Source organism: Micromys minutus, assembly GCF_963924665.1.
Source record: "Micromys minutus genome assembly, chromosome: 4".
NCBI classification, from domain to species: domain Eukaryota; kingdom Metazoa; phylum Chordata; class Mammalia; order Rodentia; family Muridae; genus Micromys; species Micromys minutus.
The window spans coordinates 30,890,916-30,910,676 of record NC_137973.1 but is presented as its reverse complement, the minus strand read 5'-3'; the positions used below and the strand labels follow the sequence as shown (position 1 = coordinate 30,910,676).

The following is a 19,761-nucleotide window of genomic DNA, read 5'->3' as shown; positions in this document are numbered from 1 at the left end:
CCTCTCTCCACGTGCTCAAGGCCGACCTCTACTCCTCTACTCTATTCCTCTCTTCTCTCTCTCTCTCTCTCTCTCTCTCTCTCTCTCTCTCTCTCTCTCTCTCTCTCTCTCTCTCTCTCTCTCTCTCTCTCTCTCTGCCTCTACTACCCTCTTAACTCCCTCATGACCTGAATAAATTCTATTCCATACCATAGAGTGGCTGGTCCCTCAGGGAGAAGGGATTCCCAACATGGCTCCCCCAGAGGCATTCCCCTCGCCTCCAGGCCTTGCTGCACCTCCATGGGCCATATTCCCCCTCTCTTCATTCTTTTCCTAACATTGGTGCTGAAACCCAGGAGTCGTCATTTAACAACATTGGTGCCCCGTGTGAGAAGATTAGATTTCCTCACGACCCGACCAGATATCTCTTTCCTTTCAGAAATGACTCAGTGGTTAAGAGCTGTGGCTGCTTTTCCAGGGGACCTTTCAATTCCCAGCAACCACATGACAGCTCACAACTGTCTGCAACTCAGTTCCAGGGGATTCGACATCCTCACACAGACATACACGCAGGCAAAATACCAATGCACATAAAATAAACATAAATAAATGCCTTTAAATTTTTTTTTCTGTTTAATGTTCCTGTAAGACCCAGATAATGGCACATTCCTTTACTCATAGCCTTCAGAAGGGAGAAAGGCAGGCAGATCTCTTGAGGCCAGCCTCTGTCTCAAAATAACAACAACAAGAATTTCTTTTAGATTCCTTTTTCTCTGCTTCCTGATTGAGATGTGACCATCTCCTTGCAATTCCTTCTGTGATGGGCTGTACCTAGATCTGTGAACTAAAACAAACCCTTTCTCCCTTCAAAATAGTATTTTATCTTTTGGGGGGGGGGGGAATACAAAACAGTATCTTCATATAGCCCTGGCTGTTCTGGTGCTCACTCTGTAGACCAGGCTGGCCTCAAACTCAGAGGTCCACTTCCTCTGCCTGCTGAGTGCTGGGATTAAAGGCGTGCACCACAGAGCAGGGGATGGTGTGTGGATGAGTTATGATGCCTATGCTTGTTCATTCAGGAGATCCCAGTGGTGCTTCACAACCACTTCACAACCATCCATAACTTCGGTTCCAGGGGATTCAACATCTTGTAGCCTCCAGGACACAGCATGCGTGTGGTGCACAGCCACACATGCACACAAAATACCCACACACAAAATTATTTAGAAGGGGCGATACACCACCACCTAGTTTTCTTGTTTGTTTTTGTTTTTGTTTTTTAAAGTGGTTGGGTTGATAGAGACTGAGTTTCTTCTGTGTATCCCTGAGTGTCCGGGAACTCATTCTAGTAGACCAGGGCCTACTAGATCCTCCTGCCTCTGCCTCTGGGATTAAAGATACACATCACCTCTCGCCCGGCATTTTTTATCTTAAAGTTCTTTTCTTAGTTCTGGTTATATTCATTTATACCATTGCTAGGATAATTATCCAAAGAAATTCCAGGTGATTTGGGGAAGTGAGCGAATTAGCACACATTTATCAGTGTCTCAGATTAGCGACCTTTGGGTTTCCAACAGACTCTCCATTCCACAAACCTTTACCCCACCCAGGCACAGGAACAAATAAGCTTATATTTCATAACAAATAGCACAAGTAACAAGGTGGCACCTCTGTTGGCCACCCAGAGTTAGCTGGAGTTTGTTGCTTTAATGCTAACAATGCTAAAGGAAGCCAGGACATGGGGATGGCAGGTGGCACATTCCTTTAATCCCAGCACTCAGGAGGCAGAGGCAGGAGGATCTCTGAATTCCAGGTCAGCCTGGTCTACAGAGTGAGTCCAGGAGAGCCAGGGCTACACAGAGAAACCCTGTCTCAAAAACAAAAAGAGGAGGAAGAGAAGAAATAGCCTGTCAAAACAAACAAACAAACAAAAATGTCAGGAAGAGCCTAGCACAGGTTGGGCAGGGCTGGGGGTAGGGAGATAATAAAAAATTATCTAAGAACACATTTTGGGACCGGCCAGAGAATGTATCCTGATCCCACATGAGAGCTTATAGCTGTTATAGCTGACCGTGAGGGAAAGCATCCCAGGAAGACATGCATGGTAACAAACGGAGAAGAAAGCATGAATGGGGGGTGGGGGGAGAGACGTTGTCTACTACGTTGCTGTTTGCTAAGCTAAGGAATGGAAAGAAAATAGAGAGAAAAAGAAATAGGAGCCAGACAGAGGCAGGCAGATCTCTGTGAGTCTGAGGCCAATCTGGTCTATACATGGAGCTCAAGGCCAGCTAAGGAACATATAGATCCCATCTCAAAAACAAGTGCTAGAATAGTTCCCTTAATCTGCCAGTGAGAAACAAGCATAGAGGAATTAATAAATAAATGTTAAAAATTTAAAGAGACCATGTCTTTAACCTTCAAAACCTACACTCATCTTCATCCACTGCCTTACTTGCCTTTTACCAGCCCCAGGCCTGCCCACCTGCCTGCCTGTCATCCCACTCACCTGCCGGCCCCTGCCCACCTGCCTGATGCCTACAGTCCTCACCATGGTGGGCATGGACTCCCCCTCTGAAGCTGTAGGCAAGCCCCCAGTTAAATGCTTCTTCTATCCGTTGCCTTGGTCACGGTGTCTCTTCACAACAGTCAAACTAACCGAGACATCCTTCTCCAGCCTCCATCCTGCTCTCTTCCTCTGAGCATGCATGGGTTGCATTACAGTTCACCAGCACTGGTCCTGGAGGAAACCAAAAGCATAGGGGAGTGGAGTCAGGACGTTTTTGCTCCTACCTTCCTCTATTCCAGGCACCTACAAGATGGTTAAGTCCCTCTGCTAAAAGCCACAGATTCTGTGGTACCATGGAATATGCCACTCCAGATTCTCCATTAAGAATCAACCCTTCCAGTTAGGGGGGTACAACTGGAAAATGATCTTAGCAGGCAATACCCCTGGTAGTGAAATTCCTTTGCTAAAGAAATTTGCCTTGCCCAGGGTTATGCCTCTTTCTGGACAAAGTCTCCATTAATACTAATCTGGAAGACCTAGCCTGACATTTTGTCAGACTTACATAAACTGAGGATTGTTTAAGCCTAAAAGCATTTTGTGGGTTTTCTGAGGTCTTGTAATGTAAGAAGGACTCAAACTGAGACCATTTTGAATAAAAACTCTATTTTGAATAAGTGTCAAATAAAATTAAAGTTCCCAAGACTTCTCTAGGTAACTGACATCCTACTTGGCAAATTGAGATATGAATGCTTAGCAAGTCACCCCACCACAGCTGAATAACCCAACAAATGGGAACAGGATAAATGTTCCGCAAAGACACGTTCCTGAGAAAGCCCTCCATCCCTAACCCCTGACTGGTGGGAAAATGTAGCTGGAACTTGGCATAGAGGGTTGTGGTGTTCAAGCTTAAAAGCTCGGTGACTTCCCTCTGGAGTTGGAAATGGTGCTTCAGTTCAGCTCCCGACTGCACTGTGGCCCTGATCGATCAGTAGAGACTTGATTACAGTCATTTTCTGTCATCTGCTTAAATAGTTACTATGATGAATGATCCAGGATGCAGTCAGCTCCCAAGTCTGTGCTGCTGGCTCAGACTGGCTCAGACTGGCTCAGACTGGCTCAGACTGGTCAGTTTTTGCTGCTTCATTCGATCAAGCTCTTGCTCTGTGTGAATCTTCATGCCTGCTTGGTTGTTTTGGATTTTCAGACCCTAACATTAGGTCTGTGTTGTCATTCCTTCTCTGCTTAGATTCAGTGTCTGTCTCCTGCCTTCTGCATATTGGCCTGCCTAGTAGAAGGAGGGAACTATTTCAGGTTTTCCTCTGATGACCAAACGTACCAGCTGTACCACTCACATGCACATGTGTGTAACTACAGAAATAAATGAAATGATTTAACTTTGTTTTAAATAAAATACTAACTGTGGGCTGTTCTTTACTTTCCCTTTCCCACACTAACAGCAGAGTTAGTAACACGCTCCTGTAATCACAGTACTTGAGAGGCCGAGGCAGGATGACTGAGAGTTCAAGGCCAGCCTGAACTATCCAGCAAAACACACACATCAAAACTAAAAGAAAAGAAAAAGGAACAAAAAGTAGTTGGTTTGTGGTCACTTGCAAAGTAAAGTGGACCTAATGCTGAAGCTTTTTTTTTTTTTTTTTCTTCAAAGTTCAAAGTGATTTGGAGTCCCCCAAAACAGTTCTCAACAGTAATTCTCTAAAATCCTGCCCCAGAAAACAAGGGTTGGAACTGGTCCTGTTGGCTCAGGGGAAGTTACCAATTCCTAGAGAACACTAATGGGTTTTAGATACTTTTAAATAACACATTTTTAATTATTTTGTGGTGTGACCACGGTTGTGTGGAGATCAGAGGACAGTTTTGTGGTGTGACCACGGTTGTGTCGAGATCAGAGGACAGCCACGGGGGTCTGGACTCTCCTTCCACCGTGTTGGTCCCTGAGATCAGACTCAGGCCGTCAGGCTTGGCTCAAGCACCTTTGCCTGATGCTCCATCTTGACATTCTCTAAAGCATTTTTATTCTCACCAGTGCACCAGATACAATGGACAGATCTCTCTAACCCCGGTTACGATATATAACAATAATAATGGAGTATAGCCAGACATAGATTTATAGACCATAAAAACAACAAAACACGGAAAGTGGATCTTTGATCTTTAAACTTCTATCTACTTTTCCTGGCCTGTGCTAAACAATAAGATGAGTTTATCTAGTCCACATCGATTCAGCATACAAACCCAACATGCACGGTTATAAGATAGACACATTCAGTGCCGGAAACCTGGAGACAGAATCTGAAATGCTCTTCTGTTACAGGACAGTATTTCCCTACTTAGTAACACAGTTTTATGTATTGCCAGGGTTGTTATTGAAATATTCCTCATCAGTTTGGCTGGACATCTGGGTGTGTCTGCAAGGGTGTTTCCAGGGAGCTTTAACCAGGCTGGCCTTGAACTCGGAGATCCACCTGCTTCTGCCTTCTGAGTGTTGGGATTAAGGGCGTGTGCCACCACTGTCTGGCTAAATAAATAATTTTAGAGCAAGGTCCTGAGGAGGAATGACATTTAAGGGTGTGTTCTGGCTTCCATACACATGCGTACACACACATGGTTGATCACTGCATGCACATGAGCAACTAAAGCTCTCACACGCTGCTGGTAAGGGTGAGGAGCCCATGGCCCTGTGAGACAGTCTACCGGTCCCTTATATAGGTGAGCATACATTTACCATACAATCCACAAGACTCATATAAAGATGACTTCACTCAAAGGCTCCTATGTCACTATCGAAAGTGGCCCTATCCTACAAAACTGGACACGACCCACATGTACTCCAGCTTGCCAGTGAATGAGCAGATGTGGTATGTCTACACCCAGAGAAACTCAGAGATAAAGCGGAGCAAATCCTGGCTACCCAACAACACGAAGGAATGCTAAGGGTAAGAAGCCACATCTAAAGGGATGTATAATTTGATACATAAGATGTGCTGAGAAAGCCAAAATTATAGGGTCAGGAAACAGTAGTTACCAAAGGCTGAGTGTGGGAAGAGAAGTCAACTACAAAGGGGCACACGGGACTTATTGCGGGGGTGGTGGTGATAAAACTGTTCTGTATCTTGATTATGGGGTACTTACCCAATGGATTTGTCAAAACTCATGGAAATGTACACTAAAAAGGGTGATTTTACTGCATGTAAATTATACCTCCTTAAGCCCGAGTTAATTTTTTTCACTGTATAAAGTTAAAAGGAACAACTGCACTATACACTTGAGAGTCACTTCTGAGCAAACCGGGCACATGAATAAATAACATAGGGAAGAATGTCCTCACAGGGAGACACTGAGAACGACTTAGTCCAGATACAAAGGGTTGGTGAGATAGATCACTCTGGGGTTAGGGGTGTAGCCCAGTGGGAGAGCATGTACTTAGCAAAGTACCTTTTTTCTTCCTCAGACTCTTACATACCAGGCAAGCACCCTACCACTGAACTCTATCCCCTTTTGAAACAGGGTCCCACTACATTGCTTTCTTAAGGTTTCTATTGCTGTGGCAAAACACCAGGACAAAAAGAAAGTTGGGGAGGAAAGGGTTTATTTGACTACTCTTCCCTCCCTGAAGGAAGTCAGGACAGAAACTCAAATAGGGCAGGGATATGGCGGAGGAGCTGATGCAGAGGCCATGGAGGGATGCTGCTTACTGGCTTGCTCCTCATCGCTTGCTTAGGCTACTTTCTTATAGAACCCAGGACCACCAGCCCAGGGGTGGCACCACCAGCAATGGGCTTGGGCCCTCCCACATTAGTCAATAATTAAGAAAATGCCCTGCAGGCATGCCCACATGCCTGAGCTTCTGAGGGCATTTTCTTAATTGAGGTTCCTTCCTCTCAGATGACTCTGGCTCGTGTCAGTTGTTGAGTTGGCATTAAACTGGCCCGCTTAGTTACCCAGGCAAGTGTTGAACTTTCGATCCTCCCACCCACCTTATCCACCTGGAGCAAGTGAGTCTGAGCCTGCCACTTCAGGTCTGGCAAAAAAAAATTTTTTTTGCACGTTACCACAAGTCAGTTTTGCTTAAATCAGGACTGTCCAACAAAAACATTGTTAGCCATTCATGATCTGAATTTGGTGTATGAATTAAATTGTGGTACACATTAAAAGTCATGAGACATTTGTTTTGTAATAAATAAGGCAGTGAAATTACTCATTTGAAGCCTTTTTATGATAAGCTATTAGGTCTGCCCTTTCTCCCTTCTTCTTAATTCCAACGAAGATCATTTTGTCCCAGGGATGTACTTTTTGGGATTCTCCAAATACTCCATCAGGGTATGCTCTCCCCAGGTGATGCCTTTGTTCTTGTAGGCATCTGTGTAAGAGAATCCAGCAGCCTGACCTGTCTTCCGCCCAAACAGACCATGGAGATTTGGTCCAGTCTCATGCTTGCCTCCCTTTTCCACAGTGTGGCACTGGGCACACTTCTGAACAAAAATCTTCCTGCCTTTTTCAACATCACCCATTTTAAAGTCAATCCGGGCTGGTCAACAGCACAACCGTTCAGCCTCTTAGCCAGACGTCCACTCTCTCCACGTCTGGCAAAATTACGGTATTTCAGTCCTATAAAGTCACTAAACTGTTGGCAAGAACTTAATATTTATTTATATAAAATAACTTTCACAAACTATGCATATGGTATGGTCTCATATTTGTAAAATCTAAAATGTATATGAACACAAAACACATACGTTTATATGTAGCATTGCAGAAAAGTCACCATCAGTGGCATCGGATGGTGGCATGAGCATCTGTCCGTGTTCCTGGGAGGTGGAGGAAGTCCAGGGTTACAAGCCAACCTGGGCTAGGCTACATAGTGAGATTTTGTCTCAAATTATTAAATAAATAACAGAGTGTGAACAGTGGTGGTCCCTAACAGGAGAATCCCTCTCTCTCTCTCCCTCCCCCCCCTTTCATTTTAGATACTCTTGTTAGGTATCCCAGGCTGGCCTCCAACTGATGATCTTCTTGCCACAACTTCCCAAGTGTTGGGCACACATGCAGGTACTTCACAATACCTGACTTTTCAATGTTATAGTCTTCAAGTCTTCCTAATGAGGTGTGGTGGTTTGACTAGGCTTGGCTCAGGGACTGGCATTATTTGGAGGTGTGGCTTCATTGAAGTAGGTATATCACTGTGGGCATAGGCTTTAAGACCCTCATCCTAGCTGCCAACTTTCATTCTCTATAAGACTAAAAATATGCTCTTAACCAGAGTCATCTCTCCAGCCCCTTTCTTTAAATTTTTAAATAATTTGCATTATTAAAAGTATTTGGGGCCAGTGAGATGGCTCAGCAGTTAAGAACACTGGCTGCTCTTCCAGAGGACCTGGGTTCAATTCCCAGCACCAACATGGTAGCTCACAACTGTCTGTAATTCCTATTTCAGGGAATCCTACACCTTTTCATAGATATACATACAGTTAAAAAGCACCAATGTACATTAAAAAAATGTTCTCACGGCGGGAAGGGCTCAAAGATGGCCTGTTGGCAGAGCCCCAGGGATAAATAACTTTATATGCAATGGCTGCTTCCAGCAGGTAGCCAGTGTAAGATACTGAGATACCAAATATGACTCAGCAGCTTAGCCAGGGCATCTTCCATAGTATTGCCATCACTACAGGAAGACAGAAAGGCATCTTCACCAACAGTTTGACTGGGTGCAAAGAAATATCCAGTGACCAAAGCATCCATAAGCTGCCCTAACAATGACTGCACAGTGAACATTTGGCCAAGTCAAGGTGTGGCACCAACATACAATGTTACTAAAGGCAGAGCTGGGAGAGTCTTAGTTTTGCTTTGTTGAAACAGGGTCTTACCTTGTATCTGGCCTGGAGCTCACTATATAAACCAGGCTGGTCTTAAACTCGGATATTCACCTGCCTCTGCCTCCTGAGTGTTGTGATTAAAGGTGTATTCTGCCATTTTTGGTGGGTTATGGTCTTGGGGAGTGTATTGGGCCAAAAACAGGTCAGATGAGGTAGACTGAAAACGAAAACTTGCCGGTCCAGGTGTAGTGGTGCACTGTTTTAATTCCAGCACTAGAAAGACAGAGACAGGTGGATCTCTGTGAGTTCAAGTCTAGCTGGTATACAGAAAAAGTTCCAGAACAGGCAGGACTACACAGGAAACACTATCTTGAAAAAAAAGAAGGAAGGAAGGAAGGAAGGAAGGAAGGAAGGAAGGAAAAAAGGAGACGCATATTCAATGGCAAAATACCTGAGACTCTGGGTTCTAGCTGCCAGGTCAACTGTTAAGCATCAGAGGTAAGTTGTTCTTAAACTTTACCAGTTATAAGCTTAAGACTTGAATACTGGATGGTGAGTTATGAATCTGTCTTCCTTGTATATCTGTGTTAGTAAAGAGTTGTTGATCTTCTTCCCTTTAAGTAATTCTGTTCGCTTTCCTTTTCTTGTGTACCATCATTAGCTACAGTCATGGGAGACAAACTTAATAAGGAAGCATGTGGACTTGCTTTATGAGTGTCTGATGTGTAAGAAGTCTTTTCCTATCAACCAAGCAAATGCCTTCATCACCATCCCAGCTATGAACAGATGCCACCAGACTATGTAGACAGAGGCTGGTTTTCTTACCTGTTTTTAGTGTTGTGATTCCAGTTTGCCCAAAAGGTCATTTGTGTGCTAACCACTGCATCTAAGCCTTTATCTGGCATCATAATTGCAGCCCAGTTATGATTCATACACTTTGAAAATGGGTGGAGGGGCATGCCAAGTGTGGCTTCACTTAGCAACTAAAGGGATCTTGATTACAAAGAGAAGTTACATTACAAGCTCCCGGTTCTCCACCTGCTGATGGGGTTCACTTCTTCTCAGCACTTGGAGCCTTTGCTTGTCACACTCTTCCCTTGACATGTAAGGAGGGAAATGGCTCTTCACCGTCCTCCTCTCTCACCCCTCCCTCTGGAGTGAAGTGTCTGATTAACTCCCACTCTCTTTATTTAACATGATTAATGTCCTTTTGTCAATGAGTTCCTAAGGGTTTTGGGGACAGACTTGAAGAAAACAACTGTAACAATAACTTCCTCCTAATGGTCACAGTGACCATCCTGATGGGCTCCCTCGGGACATTTCACCATCACAAGTGCTCAGGAATTTTTTTTACCCTGTCTTTTTCTTTGCTCCCCAGTACTACTCTAATAAAAGGTCAGCCCCCCCACCCCTGAAAAAAATAATCTGTTTATTTTCCACAGGACCAACCTTTATTTGTAGCTTAGGTTTTTCTGTAAAGTTCCATTACTGTGGACTGGACTAGGGCTGGCTTGTGATGATTTTTTTTTCATACACATTCTGTGCCATGTTGTTAAAAGGAATTATGCTTTGTGACATGGGTTGTAATGGATTCTAACTGACCTATAAGGATTTATTTTTTGAGATGTATTTTATTTTTAGTTATGTCTGGGGTGGGGGAGGTGTGGGTGCTGAAAACTGAACTTGAACCTTCTGCAAGAGCAGAATGTGCTCTCTTTAAAAATTGTTTCCCTTTTATTATATATGAGTCCACTGTAGCTGTCTTCAGACACCAGAAGAGGGCAGCAGATCCCATTACAGATGGTTGTGAGCCACCATGTGGTTGCTTGGATTTGAACTCAGGATCTCTGGAAGAGCAGCCAGTGCTCGTAACTCAAAGCCATCTTTCCAGCCCCTGGATATACTCTTAACCACCGAACCATCTCAAAAAGCTTCTCTTCTCTTCTATTCATTCTTTGAGACAGAGTGTTTCTACTCCAGATGGCCCTGGCTATCTTTGAACTCCTTTCATAGACCAGATCTCCAACTCAGAGATCCTCCTACACCCTAGGTACTGAGATTAAAGGCATATGCTACCGTTCCTGGGCACTGCGGTTTGTTTGTTTGTTTGTTTGCTTACTTTAAATTGCATTACTTTAGGGATGTTCTAGTATTTGCTTCTACTGTTTGAACACTGTAGATAATGTACAAGTAAAAAAAAATCTCATCAATTAGTCTATTCCTTCCTCTGTATTTTGTCATATCTGAGGTAAAGCATAACTCAGCTGATTTTGTTCACATTTTTAAAAAATGTATCGCTCTGTCTGTCTATGAACACATGTTGGAGCAGCTGTCGATAGGGGCTGGAGAAGGGCTTGGATTCCCTAAAGCTGGAGTTACAGGTGGCTGTGGACAGCCCAGTATGGATGCTGTGAACTGAATTCTGCTCCTCTGGAAGAGCAGCCAGTGCTCTTAACTCCTGAGCCATCTCTCCAGCCTCTGATTTAATATGCATTTTCAAAATGTCATAATTAGCTGGGCGTTGAGTTGCATGCCTTTAATCACAGCACTTGGATCTCTGTGAATTCCAGGCCAGCTTGATCTACATAGTGAATTCCAGGCCAGGGCTATATGGTGAGACCTCATCTTAAAAAGGAAAAAAAAAAGATAAACTTTATTCCAATCAAGTTTTTAAAATATTTTATGATATTATTAATGATTAGTAAACAATATTTTATAGTAAAAAAATTTTTTTGGAAATTTAAATAACTAGGGAGGAGAAGACTACTATTCTTTGCAAAGACCTCAAGTTCAAGTAACTACTTTTTCTTTTTCTAATTTATTTAGTGTGTATGGGTGTGTGTGTGAGAGAGAGAAAGAGAGATAGTGTGCATGTCTGTGTATGGGAGTGTAATGTGCATGATTGTGTGTGTGGTGTCCAAAGTCTGTATCAGGCTGTCTTCCTTGATTGTTCCCAACCACCAAAGGGGTGCATATTTTACATGAGCTCTAGGAATCAGGATATATTTTTAATTTTTTTTATTTTTTAAAGATTTATTTATTTTATGTGTATACACTGTGTTGCTGTCCTCAGACACTAGAAGAGGGAGTTGGATTCCATTAAGATGGTTGTGAGTCACCATGTGGTTGCTGGGATTTGAACTCAGGACCTCTGGAAGAGCAGCCAGTGCTCTTAACCACTGAGCCATCGCTCCAGCCCCAGGGATCAGGATCGTATCTTCATGCTTACAAGGCATGCACTTTCTCTGCTGAGTTATCGCCTTAGCTCTCTTTTTGTTTTCCATTGATTCTTTCTGAGTTTCACATCACGCATCCTGCTCCTCTCCCCATTCTCTAATGTCCTCCCTCCCCCCAAAATAAAAAACACACAATTTAAAAAAAAAAAAAGGAAACATCTCATCATAGAAGCTGCAATATGTCATAGTGTGTCCTACGATGCATCTGCGTCCACACATCCTCACTTGCAAATGTTCGTTGTAATGAGTCATTGGTCTGGTCTGAGGCGTCAGGCTTCTGTGACGCCATCAATATTGGATCACACCCAGACTCCTTCTGGTTATCCTGTTGTTACCCTGTGTCATGAAGATCCTGCAGCTTTGGATCAGCTGGACTGGCCCTTTCACATGTCCCAACTGGCCAACTGGGCCTGGGTGGCCAGTGAGCTGGTCAGCCTGTGGGATCTCCCTCATCTGCACTACCAAGGCGAGCTCTCCAGCGCTGCTGCAGCTAAGCCACCCAGTGCTGCCATAGGCAGGAGGCAGTCGGTTCTCTGCTCTCTGGTTCTCCGGTTCTCCTGCCCTCAGACCAGCTCACCGGCACACACCTCCAGAACCAGCTCTACTGTGCTGCTCAGTCTCGGTTCAAGGCTCGTTTTGAGTCCTGCTGCCTGCAAAGGGCTGAGCAGCTCTCTCCTCCCACACCCTCGGCTGGCTCACGTTTGTCTTCCATATCAGGGCCAGCTCCATTGTGCTGCCTGGGCAAGGCTTAGGTCCTGCACTCTCGAGTGTGGCAACCTGCGAGAGATGGGTTAGCTCTCCACAATGCAACAGCCAGTGAAGAGCGGGGCCAGTTCTGAACGGCCCCGGACATCCAGGTGGTCCCAAGGCGGCTCCCCAGACCAGGGACATCCCCACGCTCTCTATATGAGCCACAGACATCTGCAGCTGCGTAGCCACAGACCCAGACATGGCCCTCAGTGGCAGCTCAGCCTGGGACCTCACCATGCAGGGCTGGCCACTCAACAGGCTACGCTCTGCCCTCCCGTTCCATCTCTCCACAATGTTCAAGCTGTTCCACGTGTCTTTCTCGCATCTGACCGCCACAAACTCGCACGTTGTGTTGGTTCCGACAGCATGCTAGCCACATGGCTGACAAGCCCCTGGGTGACATTCTTTATCCTTACTGCAATGCATGGCAGCAAGTGGGTGTCTAGAGCCCACCTGTGGTGTGCACTGGAAGGCAAGTCTGTGGGCAACATGGCAGTCCACAGGTCTGTCTTCCTCCTCCCTCACAGCACTACCTGGATTTGATTTAATTTTTTAAAGATTTATTTATTTAATGCATACAAGGACACTGTTGTCCTCAGCAGAAGAGGGCATCAGATCCCATTACAGATGGTTGTGAGCCACCATGTGGGTGCTGGGAATTGAACTCAGGACCTCTGGGAGAGCAGTCAGTGCTCTAACCACTGGGCCATCTCTCCAGCCCTTGATTTGATTTTTATGTCTCTTAGGCATCAGACAGCTTTGGCCACCGAGCCAGGCACCAAGCGATGATGAACAAAAGACTGTCACCTGCTCTGCCTCTGACTGAGCAAGAGGGCCACCACCAACAGGGTGGCTCTTTGCCCATTGCCAGTGGGATCTCTTTGTTATTTTTAAAAGCCTTTATTCCAATCACTGGAGAAGCAGAGAGGAAGAGCACAAGTTCAAGGCTAGCCTGGGTAATTCAGTGAGACTCTATCTCCTAATTAGAAGTAACAAGAAGACTCAGCTAAAACTGGGCTAAAAACTCAGTTGTTTAAGCCCTCCCAGCCATCACACACAAGGCCCCAGATTCAATTCCCAGCTCAATAAACAAACAAACAAATAAATAACAAAGCTGGGTGGTGGGGGCACAAGGCTTTAAACCAGGCAGTCGGGAGGCAGAGGCAAGTAGATTTCTGTGAGTTCGAAGCCAGCCTGGTCAAGAGAGTAAGTTACAGGACAGCCAACCCAACAAAGAGAAACTTTGTCTCAAAAACACAAAAACAAAAATAAAATACAACAATAAAATAAATAAAAATGAAAAACTAGTGAATTGGGTCAGGCATGCTGATGATACAAAGCTGCAGCTTCAGCGCCCAGGAAACACTGACAGGAAAACCTGGAGTTCAAGGCCAGTCTGAGCTACACAGTGAGATCTTCATCTGAGAGGGAGGCTGTCTCAGTCAGGGTTTGTATTCCTGCACAAACATCATGACCAAGAAGCAAGTTGGGGAGGAAAGGGTTTATTCAGATTACATTACTGTTCATCACCAGAGGAAGTCAGGACTGGAACTCAAGCAGGTCAGGAAGCAGGAGCTGATACAGAGGCCATGGAGGGATGTTACTTACTGGCTTGCTTCCCCTGGCTTGCTCAGCCTGCTTTCTTATAGAACCCAGGTCTACTAGCCCAGGGATGGCACCACACACAATGGGCTGGGCCCTCCCCCCTTGATCACTAGTTGAGAAAATAAATGCCTTACAGCTGGATCTCATGGAGGCATTTCCTCAAGGGAGGCTCCTTTCTCTGTGATAACTCCAGCTTGTGTCAGGTTGACACACAAACCAGCCAGTATGGAGCCTAAACAACAACAAAAAACAAAAATAAAAGGAAGAAATGAAATTGGTGTGTAGTGTGTGCTTGGTGTTAGAACCAGTGTGTGCAAGGTCCTAACTTCTGCTCCCAGAGATGAGGTGAGAGGCCGAGGCGGGCGTGTGGGGTGAGGAGGAGAGAAATAGGTGGAAAGTCAATCTTCCCGATGTTCTTCAGCTCAGCACTTAATAAAAGATGTCGATGGACGAGTGAAAGAAGTAGCAGTCCTGTCCAACGACAGAGCTCCGGGAGCACGGGAGGAACTACACTCATTGCTGCAGATGTTACCTTATGGTTTTAAGAACATGTTCTAATCTGACCCGAGAGCAGACTCTCAACGTGGGGAGGATTTAGTGTGTACCAATGAGCTCACACAAGGTATTGCTGTGACATCCTCTGGTCACTGTCCTCTGCAGATTTACACATAACAGTTCTTTCCCACATAAGGGCTAGAGGGAGTGCTCTCTCCAGAGCACCGACTGCTCTTGCAGAGGACCTGAGTTTAGTTCCCAACACCCACATGGTGGCTCACAACCAACTGTAATGCCAGTCTCAGGGCATCCTGCATCCTCTTCTGACCTCTGTGAGCATGCACACAGTGCACTTGTATGTGTGTGTGTGTGTGTGTGTGTGTGTGTGTGTGTGTGATAATTACACATAAAAGAAAAATAAATAAATCTTCAAAAATAAGAAAGAGAAAAAGAAAAAGAAAAAGAAAAAGAGTTATGAAAATTTTCCACTTCCAAGGACATGGGTCAGGTCCCAGCACCCAAATGGTGGCTCACAACCATCCGTAACTCCAGTTCCAGGAAAACGGGGCTCTTTTCTGACTTCTGCAGGTAGCAGGTACACACACTGCAAATATGTACATGTTAAAAAATTCATGCTTTGAAAATAAATCTAAAAAATTTTTCTTGGGGGAAAAACAAAAGAAGAACTGGAGAGATGACTTAGCAGTTAAGGGCACTGACTGCTCTGACCAGAAGTCCTGAGTTCAATTCCTAGCAACCACATAGTGGCTCACAACCATTTGTAATGAGATCTGATTCCCAGTTCTGGCCTGTCTGAAGACAGCTACAGTGTACTCAAATTCATAAAATAAATAACTAACTCTAAAAAACAAAATAAAAACAAACAAAAAAGCAGAACAGAACAGAAAAGAAAAGCTGGTGATAGTTGTGACTTTAATCCCAGCACTTTTGAGAAGCAAAGGCGGGTGGATCTCTGTGAATTTAAGGCCAGCCTGTCTGGTCTACTTAGTTCCAGGATAGCCAGAGCTTCCTACAGAGAGAAACTCTGTCTCAAAAAACTAAAAAAGAAAGAAAAGAAAAAGAAAAATCTTTTCCTTAATGGGTATTGTTAGGGTTTTGCAACAGCATATCTTGGAGGGTAGGGGCCAAGGTATGTCTCAGAGATCACACCATGAAACAGATTTTTTGCAAGAGATTTATTGGGAGAGATGTGAAAGTACCTCTCGGAGTGGGGACGAAGACAGAGAGACAGGCCGGGAGAGCAGGAGAGCCATCTGTGGTGATGGCAGGACAGCCTGGGGGTTACCTGATTTCTAACAAGTACGGTGGCACACATCGGGGACCCCGACATTCTAGAGGCAGGAGGAGAAGAGTGAGAAGCTAAAGGCCAGCCTTAATTCATCACAAGCTCTAGGCTAGTGGATGTTGTGGGCCTCTTTGACCTGACTTGGGTGACCAATGGCAGACACACACTGGTGTGATGGAAAGTCACAGCAGCTTTGTTTCACACACCACAGATGAGGGGCTTTAGCTAATCTCTGTGAGGGTCCCTGTGGGGGCTCAGTTTCCGCTGCACACATCTGGAACGCAGATGGCCGATGCTTTATGTGTACGGTCACATCTGTACTCCCACAGAAAGAAAGCCTTGTCATCCCTCTGAGCCACGGGTCTGAGGCACTGGGCTCACTCACGTCAGCAGTGCACACCCCCTCAGGAAGTTGTCAGCTTCCCCCATCTGCTGTGGACACAGCATTCAGGTTAAGACCAGAAGAGGCCCACCTGAGCTACTGAGTAAGACACTGTCTCCAAATAATAATAATAATAATAACAGTAAATAATAATAGTAATAATAATGATGATAATGGGCTAGAGAAATGTGTAGTGGTTAAGAGCACTGGCTGTACCGCAGAAGACCAAGCATCTATGTGGTGGCTCACAACCATGTCTAACTCCAGTTCCAAAGGATTCAACACCCACCTCTGGTCTCCACAGATACTTTATCTCACACGCCAGCAGAGAAAACACATAAGATAAAAGATAAGTTAATTCACCTATTTTGATAAAAATTTTCAATAAAATTTTAAAACATTCAACAAAGCCAATTTACACGCCCATAATCTTTATGTAACTCAAGCAGAAGGATTAATGATGGAAGGCTAGCCTCAGCTACACGGGGAGTTTATATCTAGCCTGGGTTACTTAAGCGGAGGATGGGAGCTTGATGACCTTTCCCCTTCCTCCTCCCACAGGACATAGATTGTTCCAGAATATCATCGAGGATCCTCCTTTGACAAACTATTCTTTGGTGTCATCCGCATAGACTGTGCAGGCACTGCCTGCCTTGATGTGGCTGTTGTTACGTTATTAATGGGTACTCAGGCCTGGTTAAACCACACTGCTTACACTGCTGGTAGGTAAAAGACGAGGACCTTCTCATTGTCTAGTGCAGACACTGAATAAAATCTGCATCCCCGGAGATATGGAAGTGCTTTCGGACAAAGGTCAAGCCTTAGTCATGTTTTTAATTTTCAAAGCCATGACTGTACCTCGTACCTAGAAGTACCTATAAGATGCTTGCGAGGGAATTGTTGCTAACCTCAGAGACAATGGTGACCACAGAGTGAATGGGTGGTTTTAATCTCTACAGAGAATAGCAAACCCATCACGTCTGCTTCTAGGTATGAGATGCTCTCAGGGGATCTCCTGCAGATGAGTAGCATCTAATCACACTAGAGATGCAGACCTCTGGGGACCAGTAAAGTGGCTTAGTGGGAAAGGATGCTTTCTGCTAAGCCTAAAGACCCGTGTTCACCGCTCCCACCCACGTGAGGAAGGAGAGAACCAAATCCCACAAGTTGTCCTTTGACTTCTACACATGTGCCCACACATGCACACAAAAATAAGTAAATTTTTTAAAGATAACCCTCTAGACAAATGCCATGGTATGGGTATGCATGTGTACACCCTCAATAGATAAATAAGTGTAGAAAGAAATGCAGACTTACAGCATTTTAATGGTAGGTCAGGTGTGGTGCCTCCCAGCACTTGAGAGGCAGAGGCAGGCAGATCTCCATAAGTTTGAGGCCAGCCTGCTCTATATAGTGGGTTCTAGGACAGTCAGAGCTATGTAGAGAGATTCTGTCTCAAACCAAAACAAACAATATTTTAAAAAACAACCAAAGACCCCCAGAACTGTGGAGAGGCAGGTTAGAAATCTGTATATTACAAGGTTTCAGGTGACTAACACTCACCTGTGCTTGAGAACTAGTGGTGCAGAGAACCGCTCACGGGGCCTGGCTTTCATTTCCGATTTAGCCCAGCAACTTTCTCATCAGCCACAGCTGAATTCCTAACTCCCTCAAAATTCATTCTCCACCGAGCATAATAAGGAGTTTGGATGGATGCCTAAGGGCCCTGCTGTATAAAGGTCTCTGATAGACCAGAGGCAGAGTGAGAATGACAAACTGTACCCCAGAGTAGATCTGTTCATTTAACCCACACGTATTTACAACCCTGCCCTTTGTTCATAAAGGGTATCTATTGAACTGGAAAACTCTGAGCTCTCCCAGACGATTGACTTTAATTTGTAAGTACCTTTGTATTTGCTGAAGGGGCTTAGGGACTGAGGAGTCAGAAGACAAGTCGGCTTTACTCAATGCGACTGCCTATCAAATTAGAATGTTTCTACCCCCATTATAGCGCCGCAGTACACAGGGTTACTGGCTTTTCTTTCTGTTTGCTAGCCCTGTGTCTCTCGTTATAAGCTTTTCTAGAAGATCTAATTCCATCGAATCCGTCCCCCTCTCAGATTGTTGTTTTAATCTGATTCCGTCCTTTCTTGAACTCCCTGAACCCCACCACACAAACTCAGGGAGCTGAGTGGGTTTGCTCCAGGAACATTCTAAAGCAGTGAGCTTAAATACCTAAGTTAAGAACTTTTAAGAAAGGATAAACAAGTCAGCACACTGGAACACTTTGATCTGACATTCATTCACGTGTCACTGCTTTGCAAGGACAGGAGATGGCGCCACTCGGCAGCGGAAGGTCTCGGGTCTGATAGTCCTTGGGCCAGGTGCACGGCGAGGAGAGGGTTCAGGAGCAAGAAGAGTCACAAGAGTTTGACAAGAAGCTACGCAAGGAGATCGCAACCAGTCACGTTCTTTTTTTCTTCCCTTTTCCTTTCCCTCTTCACATAGCAGCCCCTTTGAACCTACTCCAAATCAACACAGCTAGAAAGCAGTGACTATATCCAAACAAAAAGTCAAACCCGAGTAAGGAAATTCTTTCTTTCTCTTAGAAACCAGTTTTGTTCACTGGGAGGGATTCGGAACTCCCAGAGAGGCTGCTTGCTCCGGAGCCTAAGTGTTGACTTGGGGCTAAGACGTTTTTAAAAAGACGCATTTTAGCTTTTGATGATTGTATTTTATGTGCTTTGGTGATTTGCCTGCATGTATGTCTGTGTGAGACTATCCGGTCCCCTGGAACTAGAGTTACAGTTGTGAGCTGCCATGTGGGTGCTGGGAATTGAACCCATTCCTCTGGGGGGGGGGGGGAGCAGTGAGTGCTTTTAACCACTTAGCCATCTCTCCAGGACCAGGGCTAAGACTTCTTTGAGGCAATATTCAATAGTGTGGGCAAAGTCTCCAAACCCTCAGCACCAACTGCTGTCCAAAAGGAATCCCAAGTTTTAAAATTTAAAAAGTCGTAGAGAAGCCAGGAGGTGGCGCCAGGCGAGACGCACTTCCTGGGAGGCTGAATGTCGGTCGCAGATGCTCCGGGAGAGCTCTGTCCTGACGGGGTTATTCTATCCGAACCTATTCCTACCGTGTGGATATGTATTGTCCCTCCTTTCACCCCGCCCCATCTCCTTTTAACTTTCCAGATTCCAAGGAAGTCTTAACTCACTTGTACATCTTTTATTCTTCCTAGATGAGATTGGATGGGGCTTTGGAAGAACTTTAAGACGGAAACTTGTTTTTAGGGAATGAAGTATTCACAAAGCGATAAAAACGTTATATAATATTTTTTAATTAAAAAAAAAAAATCCTTGCTCTGAAGCTCAGTCACGGGACAGAAAAGCGCTCTGAGCTGCTGTCTCCCCAAGAGTGATGACCCAGCACATGCATTATTCTGTTCATTTGGCTTTTATCCCGTGCCCTTGTTTGGCTTCTGCTCCTTTTGTTTTGGCTATTTATTGCTACTTGTTAGGAGTAAGGAGGGCAGAAAGACCTCACAGAGGTGTATGCATGCCCTGGGCCATAAGTGAAGGTTATGGAGGAGAGATTTCACCATCTAGCTTGAAGTTATCTGTGGTCTTCACACTCACTAATGAGGGACTTAGGATGTACATTCCGATCGG

At 44.9% G+C, this 19,761-nt stretch overlaps 1 pseudogene across 1 annotated transcript; it reads right to left on the bottom strand.

The window, feature by feature from the left end:
• Positions 1–6,697: 6,697 nt before the first annotated feature.
• On the bottom strand, positions 6,698–7,034 carry LOC308419824 (cytochrome c, somatic-like; annotated as a pseudogene). The gene has a single exon. The product of its transcript is annotated as a cytochrome c, somatic-like (transcript).
• Between the last annotated feature and the right edge of the window lie 12,727 nt (positions 7,035–19,761).